Raw genomic sequence first — 12,880 nt, 5'->3', positions numbered from 1 at the left:
GCTGCCGTCTATGGGGTCACACAGAGTCAGATACGACTGAAGCAACTTAGCAGCAGTAGCAGCAGCATGGGGACCCAAGCTGCACCCAAGTAAGGCATTGCCCTTGATGCCTGGGTCACAGTCAGCATGATTCACTCGTGAAGTCAAGTTCACTCATCAGTCATTCCCAGCTTAGCCTGAGACAGGCCCTGAAGGAAAACACCGAGGACAGTCTGTTTGCCAGGTGAGGACAAACCTAAGCTAAACGGAGCTGGCATTCCGTGTGTCGTCTACTGAGAAGAGAAGGACCCTCCCCCCCGCACACACACTAACTTTGGGAAAGGTGTGCCTCCCTGACTCCAGCCAGCTGCTTCGGATGGAGACTGACCATCAGACCTCTGTCCCCAGGCCACAGGGCAGGCCCCTGATGCAGGCTGGGCCACCAACCTCCTGGTGACCCGGTGGGTTCTGGGTATAAGACCAGTATTTTAGTTCAATTAGAGCGTTTTTCGGGATTTTCTGTCAGAGGCTGGGAAAAGCTCTTGCCTCTCTGATAATGAGACTAAAGCCAGAGGCAATGGTTCCCATGTGGTAGAGACAGCTGGCCTGAGAGAAAAAAGCCAACTCTGGAAGAGAAACAAATGAGCAAGAATTAACAGGTTCCAGGACACCCCCCCACCCCACCCCCACCTCCATGGATACCAAAATCTGCAGATGCTCAAGACCCTTATATAAAATGCTGGCGTATTTGCACATAACCTACACACATCCTCTTGTGTACTTCAAGTCACTTCCAGATTACTTATAATACTTAATACAATGTAAATAGGTATAAACACAATGAAAACACAATGTGAATCAAATTTTGCTTTTTGGAACTTTTCCCCAAATATTTTCCATCTGTAGGTTGGCTGAATCCAAGCATGCAGGTATAGAGAACTGACCGCACATCTTAACTGAAGTATAACAGCTAATGGCATTTGAGTCCTTAGACACAATCTTCCCTAAGGCCGGGCTCCATTCTTTCTCCTCCTGGGGTTTGGTTAGCTAAGCCAAACAAACAACCTCTTTTACTGCTTGAGCTAATTTGTGTTCACTAACAACCAAGAATCCTAACATCCACTGACTCTTACTATCAACTGGCATCAAAAATCACCGTAAGCAGGCATGTACTGTGGTATGGAAATGGGAGCACCAGCTTTGGAGTCAGGCAGATCTGGATTTGAATCCTAGCTCTACCAGCATAGGCTGTGTGAGCCCGGCCAAAATCACGAGCCTCCTGTAGCTGGATTCCTTGGCTGTCAGGTGAGAGCAGTAATTCCTACTTGATGGCAGGTACTAAGGGCTCAATAAGTAAGAGGAACTACATATGAGAAATAGAATTTAGATTTCAACGGCTCTAGCTTGTTATTTGTCGTCTAAGTCTGAAGCTTGGGGGCGGGGAATAAAAGCTAACATTTGAGCTCCTACCTATGTCCCCACCCACCCCACCTCCCCAACCACTGTCAGTGCCAAGAGGATCCATGCTGTTCCCCAGGAGTCCCTGAATGTTTCTGTCTGAATCATTTGCTCTGGCTGGTCTCTAATCCAGATACTCTCTGTATTTATATGACCTGCCATCCTTCTAGTCTTTTTTGTTTGTTGGAGGGGAGGAAGGAGAAGGTGACCCAAAAGTGTCCTCTTGATTACCTCCCTTCCCTATAGGAGGGAGCGCCACAGACTATCTGCACCAGGTGAGTTCTGCTAGGATACTCAGGGACTTGACAGTGGGGCTAAGAGGGTCGGGTTGGGCCTGCACTGTGTCTGAACAGATTTGATGCTTACTGGGGTGGAGGTGGGAGGAGCTGGGGTGGGAGGCCCCTCCTCCTGCCCCTGGACAAAGCAGCAGAGAAAGCCAAGCTGCAGAGCACGCAGGACAAGGCAGCCAAAAGCGGACAGAAGCTGCCCAGGATCCCACTTGTCTTCCACCCCTGTCCTGACCCTTCCTGAGCACTGGCAGCATCTGGGCTGTTGCCAATGCTCAGGAAAGCCCCCCAGATCCTTATAAGGAAGTCCTCTCTTCTGTTCACACTGACTCACGTTGGTTTCTGTTGCCTGTCTGTCTGTTTCAGGCTGACTGACTGGCTGTGCTGGCTCTCGGCTGCTGTGCACGGGCTTTCTCTAGCTGTGGCGAGCAGCGGCTGCTCTCCAGGCGCACTGCATCAGCTTTGCAGTGTGGCGGCTTCTCCTGTTGCAGAGCACATGCTCTAGAGTGCATGGCCTGCAGAGCTGTGGCACCCGGGCTCTAGAGCAGAGGCCCAGCTGCTCCACAGCGCATGGGATCCTCCTGGACCAGGGAATGAACCCACGTCCCATACACTGGCAGGCAGATTCTCAACCACTGGACCACCAGGGAAGCCCAGCTTCTGTTACATGTAAAAAAAAAAAAAAAAAAAAAAATCCTCCCTGAGAGGCTCCCACCTCCCCTGGGAGGCCTCACCTGACCACTGCACACCCACAAGGCTGCCTTCTCCCTGAAGCTCTTACCACATATGTCACTTGTCACATTAGTACTTTTGCCTCCTTCTATGTTTTCCCTCTTAAAAATCCAAACATTCACAAAAGTAGAGTATGAACATATACCAACATCAACTTCAACAATTATCTACTCATTGCCAGCCTTGCTCAACCAAGACTTTCTCTTCGTGGAGAAAGAAAATACCACTCTGTTTCTAATTAATTGGGTGCCATTAAGCCTAATGCTGGTTCCCCCTCTAGCTGAGACTGTGCACTAGCTTCTCCACTGTCACTGTGGCGCTGGGCACGGTGAGCCAGGTGGGTTCCACCTTGCTAAGGCACTGGTTGATAAAAGCTACCCCTCCTTTGGTCACCAACCTTGCAAGACAGACCAGCTCTCCTGGGCCCACAGAGCTCAGGAAGTCATCTGCGCCTGAGCAGAGCGGCAGTGCCCCGGCCCTGGCGCCCCTAGAAATGCGGCTTATGACATGAGACGGAGCAGGACACAGCTCTGCCGGGATCGCCTCTCGGCCTGGTCTTTCCTAAAGGGAACAGGCCAGCCTCGGGGTCCCCTCCACCCCCTGCCTTAGGGAGGGCCCAGGGGCAAAGCTAGGGGCTTCCTTCCTGTGCCCACCCCACCCCCCTCCACCCACACCCGCACCCGGCCTCTGCTCTCAGAGGCTTTCCAGGGTCATCTCTCCCAGCCTGTGTCCTCCTCGCGCTTCACTCAATGACTACTGTGCCTCAGACCCACCTTCTTTCTTCTAGAACCATGGTGGCAGCCTCCTCTCTGACCTCGCTCCCCTCCCCGTCACCTGAGCTGCAGCATCCAGAGGCCTCTTCCTCCGAGGACAGCTTGCCTTCCTTCCCTGTGCAGGAGCACCCCTCAGCTCCCCACTGCCCAGGATAAAAATCCAGTCCCTGCACATGGCAGGGAAGACCCTCCTCAACTGCTTCAACTAATTCTCACTTAACTCCCACCACTTAGCACCAGGAATCCTTCGTTCTAAATATTCTGAACGACTTGCTGTTTCCTGCAAGGACATTATCTGTGTTTCCCGGCCGCTGTGTCATCGTGATTCATGTGTTTCCCTACCTAGAATCCCTCGTGCTAACACTGCCACCTGCGTAACTTCTCCTCATGTTTCCAAGCTCAGCCCAAATACCACCTCCTCCACGACGCTTCCCTAAAGGGATCTGAGGAAGCACTTTCCTCCTCCAACGGCCCATCTGCCTCACTTGAGATGCTAAGAAACAAACTCGTCTGGAGACATAATCCATCGCTGTGGGTCTAGCACTGAGGTAATTCTAGAGAACGTGACTCACATTTCGAACCAGAGACCACACGCTGGATTCCAGGTACTAATCAGCCACTGTTTCTTTCCATCTACAAGGTGTGGGGGGTCCAGACACAGTCCAAAGGGATTGGCTCTCCCTGTAAGCTAACTGCCTGCCCCCTTGAGGCTGTCGCCATCAGGCGGGAGATGAGCCTGGCGGGCAGAGGAAGCTGAGGTACAGCCAGGGTGCCCCCGGACACCATGGGCCGCCCACGGGTTGAGGCTCTGATGGCATCCCCCTCCCACACACGGGCGGGGACTGTGCTCAGGACACAGCGCTGTGCGCAGCTGCAGGGCCACCCTCACGGGCCTCGGGGAAGCCTGGCAAGACGCCAGGAAAACTGGCAGGGAGGACAGCGCCTTGCAGGGGTCACAGAAGCAGCCACTCAGAAACCCATTATATGTGAATCTGCCACCAACAGCTTGTAAAACAACAAACTTGGGCCACTTAAAATCTTGATTGTCAGTGCCAACAGCAAGTCTGACTGAAGTGAGAGGAGGACTTCAGAGGTTGAAATCCTGATGGCTGTGAGAACCCTGTTCCTCCGGAGGCTGCTGCTGGGATCCCTTGAGATAACTTGAAGACTCTCCACTATTCCCAGGACTAGGATCCAAAAACACTCTCAGTCTCTGTAGAATGCTGAAATCTCATCCTAACTTGAGAGCTCCCTGTTTTCACAGAATGCTTTATCCTGGGCAATAAGGAACTCTCTGGGAGGGTACTCTAAGCAGGAGGGCCCCAAGGTATAAGCGAATCTAATGCTCTGCAGAGAACCTCACAGCTGAGTCCAATCACAGTCTGGCTGGGCATTCCCTCAAAAATCTAAGCTCCAGCTACTGGGTATAAAGATCAGGCAGGTTACATGCTGCTCCATCTGACAGAAGGAAGAGAAAACCCAGCTGAGGCTTAATTTAACTCTGTTATCAGCAGCTATTGATCTTCATCCGCCAGCAACTCCAAAGCAGATATTATTCACGGGCTCCGCTGTATGAACTCTGCATTGGTCTAAATCCTAAAATCTTCTTCAGGGTCTTAATCAGAACAAGATCTTGACAATGAGAGGGGGCCCAGCAGCTTGATGGGCTGGTGATGCCAGTCACTGCTTTCAGTGGCATGAAGCACAGCTGTATGAGCCCCCCACCCCCCCACACACCCCTTAACTCAAGGCTAACCACCTAGTTCAGCCTCGGATGAACTGGACCTCTGACTTCCTGCCACCGTAACTAGAAAGGCTGCATAGAAACCAGTGGAATTAACTAACCCCTCTCAGAGCGCTAGGGTCTCCTCCCCACGTCACACACTCTGTTTTCCATGAAGGACTTAATCATCTTACAGCTGACTTCCAGGCTTCAATTCTAAAGCTTCCTCGGCTGGGGGGTTCCTCTTCCCCTTAACTCAGTGGTCAGGAAGCTTTTACTGTCAAAGGACCAGAGAGCAAATATTTTAAGGCTTTGAGGGCCACACAATCTCTTTCACAAGCAACTATTCAGCTCTGCCATTACAGTACAAAAGCAGCCACAGACAACACTTAGGCCGGGCTGTGTTCCAGTAAAATGTCTTCATGGACATTGAAATTTGAATTTCACACAATGAGCACATGTCACAAAATTCTGAAAAACAAATCTTAGTTTGCAGGCCATACAAAAACAGGCAGCAGGCTGCATGCTGCCAATCTGCCCACCCCTGCCTTCAATGCTTAATTACTGTTTTGATCCCGTGTTAGCAGTTTTCTGTCTTGCTGACCCAATGCTTAATATTATTTACAGTGGAACAACTCTCTTCATCCTCTTTTTTGCTTTCAGAATCTGTTCCTCCCATCTTCTAGTTATAGAACTCTTCTTTTTCATTTGGGATATGTTCCCCCACAACAGTGTGTGTTCCTGCTGGGGTGCCCATGAAGAGGCCCCATCTATCCTGCCCCAAGACACGTTCATAAGCTAGTCTGCTGGACACAAGAAGTGACCCAGGACTCGAGGGGCTCTCCAGGCAGAGCCAACCAGCGATTCAAGCACTGACCTAGAGGCTGAGGAGATGAGGCAGAGCTTTCTCAGGGACATGGAGCACCAAGGACTAGAAGTGTTGGGCTAGTGAGGTCCCTGCTGCCCCCAGGGGTGAGAACCTGACTGAAAAGGAAGCCCAACCACAGAAGGAGAAGTAAAGCCAAGCAGCAACCAAAGTCCTGAGACTATCATTTCAACTCCACACACATCCCTACCTTCGGACCTCCTGGGAACTCCAGCCAATAAGTTCCCTCTTTTGATCAAATAATCTTGAGTTAGGTTTCTAATACAGTCAAAGAATCCCAACTAATTACATCACATCAGATTCTATTTGACAGCTGGTGGTGGGGTGATTCATGCACAAAACAATGGTGCTGGCTGTGTTCCGCCACCCACTGGAAGCACTTCCCCCTGCTAGACACTAAGCTCCCAGAGGACACGAGTCATTTACAAGCCCTTTTCTGCCCTCCTCAGCGATTCACCCAGTCCCTTGCATTTGGTAGGTGTTCAATTTTACAATACACATTACTCTTCTCGGATGGAGAAAGTGCCCACGGGGGCAAGTACACATGGGGGGATATGCGCGCGCAGCTGCACAAGACTGTCCCCCGGAGAGTTCAGAGAAAAGGCGCACTCCCAGAGGAGCCACAGCTCCAATCCCCACCTCCTGATCAGCCACCCATAAGCCACCACGCCAGCCCGCACCACAGACTGCTGCTCCCTCTCAACACTCAGGGAGACAGAACACAGTGTCTGCCCAACGCCCAGACAAATCACAGTGGGCCACGTCACCGTGGATGGAATCCAGACAGCTGGCCAGGACTTCAGACTCGGGGAGTATCGGCTGTACTTGCTCTACCTAAGAAGTCCCGTTCCACGATGGCAGAGACCAAGCACTTCAGGAATGAGGGTGAGCATCTGCTGATCTCTAGGTTCCCATCCAGAAACACAGGAAAGCCAGCCCCAGGCACACCCAGAGCAGTGCAGCTCACTAGGTCCAGGACACACACACCCACTCCAAGAAAGAAAACAAACTTTCAAGAGGCCATGACCTAGCTGCAAAAACAGGACCTAAACAGTAGGTGAAAACAGCTGTTCACCCAAACACCATTACTATACTTCTTCTCACCTGAAAAGTAATTGGGAAGTGCAGGTATGCCTAAGTTTGTATCACCGGCATATTCCCACCCCCTAAAAAAGAAGTCTGAATCAAAGTGATAAAATTTTTGCTTGCCTTTCTGTAGATTCTGTGAGAAATTATATTTGAAAAATCTTTGAGTCAATGTTTTAAAAAGCAAAAGTGCCCCTTGAACAACTTGTGCTGTAAGTTACTTTTGTACTTAGTTTTTACTTAGAGTAAGGCACACCTAGAAATCACTTTCACCTACCAATTGAAAATCCTGTTGGGGGCTTCCCTGGCGGTCCAGGGCTTAACGCTCTCTCTGTGCTTTCACTGCCCAGGGAGAGGGTTCAATCCCTGGTCAGGGAACTAAGATCCCACAAGCTGTGTGGCGTGGCCAAAAAAAAAATCTTGCACACGGATTTGCCAACCTGTACCCCACATTCAGTAGGAAGGGAAGGCCGCTTGACACCTGCATGACTGTTGCGGCAGTGTACGCTTCAGAGGCAGTGACGGTGGACCCCTCTGGGGGGTGACTGAGCCGGCAGCCCACCCCCGGTGAGGCTAAGAAGGGCCAGCTGGCCCACAGCAGCAGCCACCCTGGGGGAGCTGTGGACTCGGGCTTCTGCTTTTCTGCCTGCGTGACCCAGCCTCCCAAACCAGAGCAGTCCTTCCTGGTCCCTGCCCCAACACAGTCTGCGGATTCAGTTTTTTGAAGGCCTATCTACACTTTTCTGGGGCCTCCCAGGTACACTAGTGGTAAAGCCAAAGTTTTTCTTAAAAAGAAAAAAAAAAATTACACCAGAGATTAAAAAAAAAGAAAAGCATTTTTTTAAAATGTAAGGCAAACAAAAAGCCTTTTTAATCTTCTCCATTTTTCCTCAAGGACAGAACGAGAAGAAACGGAGTTCAAATTTCAGTGCAAAAGAATATATGTAAAGCAGAAGAGGAACTTGCTGAACTTACTAGCAGTGAGAAAGCCTAAAGACAGAGGCAGAGAGACTCTCTCATTCTCTAATTCAGCTTCCAGGAATCGTCCACCCATCGTGCTTCTTGATAAGGAATCAAGTTGTGCAAGAGGAGGACCATTTCCAGGCAAGGTCTTACAGTGAATTCTTTCAGGATTCTTTCTGGACAAGACCCTCAAACAGCACGAGCCTGAAATGCGGAGCGGCCAGGCCTGGCTGCCCGCATACACACTCTGCTCACCAGAGCATAAGTCCTTCTAGTGACTCCTTGTCGGCTGGGCAAGGAGTGAGCTCTCCATGAAGACATCTGTCCGGAATCCCGCCTGGCTCACAAAGCAGCTCTTTATGCCAAAAAGCAATAAATGGTGGAGCCAGAAAAGAAATTGCTGGGAAAGTGAGGGCAGCACCAGGAGGAAGGGGAAAAACAAGCTGGTTATTCCAGGAACAAGCTGAAACTTTCCTCTCTTCGGAAGGGAAATAAAGTGAGTGCTCCTCCAACAACGCAGAGCATGGCACACAGAAGCCACACGACAGAGAACACCAGGACTGGACTTAGGACTGCATTAAAAACAGAAGATATGGGTTCCTGGCCCAGCTTCACTGTCTGTCATGCCCCTTTACCCTCACTCTAGCCCCTTAGACCCTCAGGCAACCTGTGTTACGACGGACTACTTCTGACTGTTCTAGCAGAACTATGCAGTATGGACTCTTCTATAAGGCTCCTTTCACTCATCATGATGTTTCTGAGATTTGTCCAAGTTGTGTGTATCAACAATTTGCTCGCTTTTATTGTTGAGCTGTCTTCCGTTGTTTGAATATATCAGAATTTGTTTACTTGCTCATCTGGTGATAAATATTTCGGTTGTTTAGTTTGGTACTATCATGTGCCCAAGTCTCTGTGCAAACAAATGTTTTCATTTTTCTTAGGTCAATACTGAGAAATGGAGTAAATGTGTTATATGGTTTAATTTGAAAAAAAAAAAAAACTAGCAAAGTGTTTCCAAAGTAATTGTCCCTTTCCCTGGCTGCATTTAAGAATCTCTCTTTATATCTCTCTTGATAAAGAGATAGTTTACAGCAACTTGACTTTTTTTTTTTTTTGCTTTTTTAAAGCTTTACTGATATATAATTTTACCCTTTTTTAAAACAAAAATTACTTATTTATTTAGTTGTGGCATGCAGGATCTTCAGTTGTGGCATGCAGGATCTTCAGTTGTGGCATGTGGGATCTAGTTCCCTGACTTGGGATCAAACCTGGGCCCCCTGCATTGGGAACATGGAGTTTTAGCCACTGGACCAAAAGGGAAATCCCAATTGGCATATAATATTCATATAATAAACTCCATATATTGATAGTTAAAGTGTATCACTTGATGAGTATATATACGACCATGCCCACAATCATGATTATAAACACGTCTATTACCCTCCCCCCGATTTCCTCACACTCCTTTGTAATTCTTCCCTTCCACCCCTTCCTTCATTCTCCAGGCAAGCACTGATGCGTATTTTGTCTCTACGGATTAGTCTGCAATTTCTAGAATTATGAAATAGATTCACACAGCATGTAACAAAGCTCTTTTTTGTCTAACTCTTTCTTAGCATCACTCTTTTAAGATTCTTCCATACTGCTAAACTTTTCTATGGTTTATTTTTCTTATTGTTAAGCAGTATATACTATTGTATGGATATACCACAATCTGTTTATGCATTCAACTGCTGATGGACATTTGGGTTGTCTCTACTTTTGGCTATTACAACTAAAACTACTATGAACATCCAGGTACAAGGGCTTTATTGACCCTGTGCTTCCTTTTTTTCTTTAGGGAAAATCCTAGGAATGAAATGGTTGAATGTATCATAGATACATGCTTAACATTTTAAAACATTGATACACTGCACCATTTCAGATTCCTATCAGCAGTGACTGAGAGTTTCAATTGCTTCACATCCTGAATAACATAGTCTCTACAGACATTCTAGTCAGTGTGTAGCAGTAACTCACTGCGGCTGTAACTTACATTTCCTTCATGACTAATGATGTTGAATATCTTCTCATTTACTTATTTGCCATTCGCGTATCTTCTTTTGTAAAGTGACTCTTCAAATATTTTACCCATTTTTAAAACACTTATTTTATTTACTTATTTGGCTGTGCCAGGTCTTAGATGTGACATGTGGGATCTAGTTTCCTGACGAGGGATCGACCCTGGGAGTTTGCATTAAGAGTGCAGAGTCTTAGCCGCTGGAACACCAGGGAAGACCCTACCCATTTTTTTGAAATTGCATTGTTTATCTTTTTATTAGGTTTTAAGAGGTCTTTAAATATTCTCAATAAAGTCCTTTGATCGATATGTATTTTGCCCATATTTTCTCTTAGTCTGTGGCTTGCCTTTTCATTTTTGTCACAGCATTTTTGAAAATCAAATGTTATTAATTTAGATGAAGTGCAACTTATTGATTTTTGCTTTACAGTTGGTGCTTTCTGTGTCCCATTTTCTCTTTTAAAATTTATTTATTTGTTCATTCATTTTTGGCTGCGCTGGGTCTTCGCTGCTGTATATGGGCTTTCTCTAATTTCGATGAGCACAGGCTACTTTTTGTTGGGGTTCTCGGGCTTCTCACTGTGGTGGGTTCTCCTGTTCTGGAGCACAGGCCCTGGGTGCACAGGCTTCAGTACTTGCAGCACAAAGGCTCAGTACTTGTGGGGCATGGCTCAGTTTCCCAGGGGCATGTGGGCTCTTCCCAGACCAGGGATTGAACTTGTGTCCCCTGCACTGGTAGACGGACTCTTAACCACTGGAGAACCAGGGAAGCCCCTGTGTCCCACTTTAAAACTCTGCTAAAACAGAGGTCACTAAAATAGTCTTCTGTGTCTTCTTTTATAAGTTTTAGACTTTTAACCCATACAGTTAGACCTGTGATCCACTGAGAGCTAATTACTGTATACAGTGTGAGGAAATGATAGACGTTCATTTTTGTGCATATGGATCCAATTGTTCAGCATCATTTGTTGAAAAAATTCTTCTTCCTCTATTGAACTACTTTGGAATCTTTGTCAAAACTCAACTGACTATATATGTGCGCATCTGTTTCTGAACTCTTCATTCTGTTCTATTTGATCTATTCTGCTTAGCTTCACACCAACACAAACACTCTACTATAGCTTTACAATAAACCTTAAAGTCCAGTAGTCTTAGTCTCCCAACCATGTTTTACCTTTTTAAGGTTGTTTTGGCTATTCTAGGTCCTTTGCATTTACATTTAAATTTTAGATACAATTTATCAACTCTGCAAAGGCTACTGGGATTTTTAATGGGATGTCTTTGAAACTACAGATACATTAAAGCAAATCTGGCATCTTAAGAATACTGACGGTGATGGTTGCATAACAATGTGAATGTACTTAATATCACTGAACTGTACATTATTTTCTTTATTCTACTTGAACTGTACATTTTGAGATGGTAAAAATGATCAATTTTATGTTATAAATATTTTACAATTTAAAATTTTAATTAAAAAAAACACCTATTCTAAAATTTAGAATGTATTATAGTACATAGAGCTTCCCTAGTGGCTCAGATGGTAAAGAATATGCCTGCAATGCAGGAGACCCAGGTTCAATCCCTGGGTCAGGAAGATCCCCTCGAGAAGGAAATGGCAACCCACTCCAGTATTCTTGCCTGGAGAATTCCAAGGTCAGAGGAGCCTGGCAGGCTACAGTCCATGGGGTCACTAAGAGATACGATTAAGTGACTAACACTGGGAATACAGAATGATTCGCAAGCTGGGCAGTAAATCCCACCAGTCCACTATGCTTTTCCTCTGCCATCCCTTCCTAGACCTGTGCTAAGGCACACTGCAGCTAAAGGGACATGACCAGAGAACTGTTTTCCATTTGTCTTTCCTCTGGCTTCATCTTTTTTTAAAAAATAAACTTCATTAAGATATAAAGGGCTTTATATACTATCAAGTGTTTCCCAGGTGGCGCTAGTGGTAAGGAGCGCGCCTGCCAATGCAGGAGACAGAAGAGATGTGGGTTTGATCCCTGGGTTGGGAAGATCCCCTGGAGGAGGAAATGGCAACCACTCTAGTATTCTTGCCTGGGGAATCCCATGGACAAAGAAACCAGGCAAGCTACAGTCCACAGGATCGCAGTGTCAGACACAACTGAATCGACTTAGCACACACACATATACTATAAAATGCAACCACTTTATCAGAAAGTTTAACTTTTGATAAATGCATATATCCACATATCTTCCACCACAATCTAAATATGACACTTCATCACCCCTAGAGAGTTTCCTCAGGCCTCACTGATGTTAATCTCTCCATAAGCCCTCAGGCAACCACCAATCTACTTTCGGTCCCTGAAGATCTGTGTTTTTTCCTCTATGATTTTACATACATGGAGACAGTCTATACTATTTTGTGTCAGGCTTCTTCCATCTAACATTAAGGGTTTTTGATACTCGTCAAAACTACATGCGTCGGATTTCTCTGGTGGTACAGTGAAATAAGAATAAGACAAGATACAAGGTAAGAAGCTGGCTGCCAGTGCAGGGGACATGCATCTGACCCCTGGTCCGGGAGGAGTCCACACTCCTCAGGGCTGCTGAGCCTGTGTGCCACAACTCCTGCGCCCACATGCCTAGAGCCCATGCTCCTCTGCAAGAGAGGCCACCACAGTGAGAGGCCAAGCACAGCAACGAAGAGTAGCCCCTGCTCCCCAAAACCAAGGAAAGTCCCCAACAGCAATGAAGACCCAGAGCAACCATAAATAAATTAATTTTTAAAAACTATGGGTGTCAAGAGTCTGTTCTTTTTATTGCTGAGTAACATTCTATTGTATGGATATACTGTAATTTGCTTATCTCTTGGCCTGCTGAAGAATATTTTAGTTATTTCTACTATGAATATAGCTGCTTTAAATATCTGCATAGGAGTCTATCTACACATGTTTTCATTTATCT

General features: G+C 46.8%; 2 protein-coding genes across 3 annotated transcripts in view; one reads left to right on the top strand and one right to left on the bottom strand.

The window, feature by feature from the left end:
* Window positions 1–10,255, top strand: part of SNAPC5 (small nuclear RNA activating complex polypeptide 5) — a 29,203-nt gene extending 18,948 nt beyond the window's left edge. The window contains exons 4-5 of the transcript XR_009601414.1: window positions 3,244–6,723; window positions 7,820–10,255. The gene's annotated coding sequence lies outside the window, so the exon portion shown is untranslated. The remainder of the gene's footprint in view (window positions 1–3,243; window positions 6,724–7,819) is intronic.
* Window positions 1–12,880, bottom strand: part of MAP2K1 (mitogen-activated protein kinase kinase 1) — a 73,326-nt gene that overhangs the window by 13,903 nt on the left and 46,543 nt on the right. The gene's annotated exons all lie outside the window — the stretch shown is intronic.

This window comes from Ovis aries, chromosome 7 (assembly GCF_016772045.2).
Source record: "Ovis aries strain OAR_USU_Benz2616 breed Rambouillet chromosome 7, ARS-UI_Ramb_v3.0, whole genome shotgun sequence".
Lineage (NCBI taxonomy): Eukaryota > Metazoa > Chordata > Mammalia > Artiodactyla > Bovidae > Ovis > Ovis aries.
This window is presented reverse-complemented; position numbering and strand designations above follow the sequence as displayed.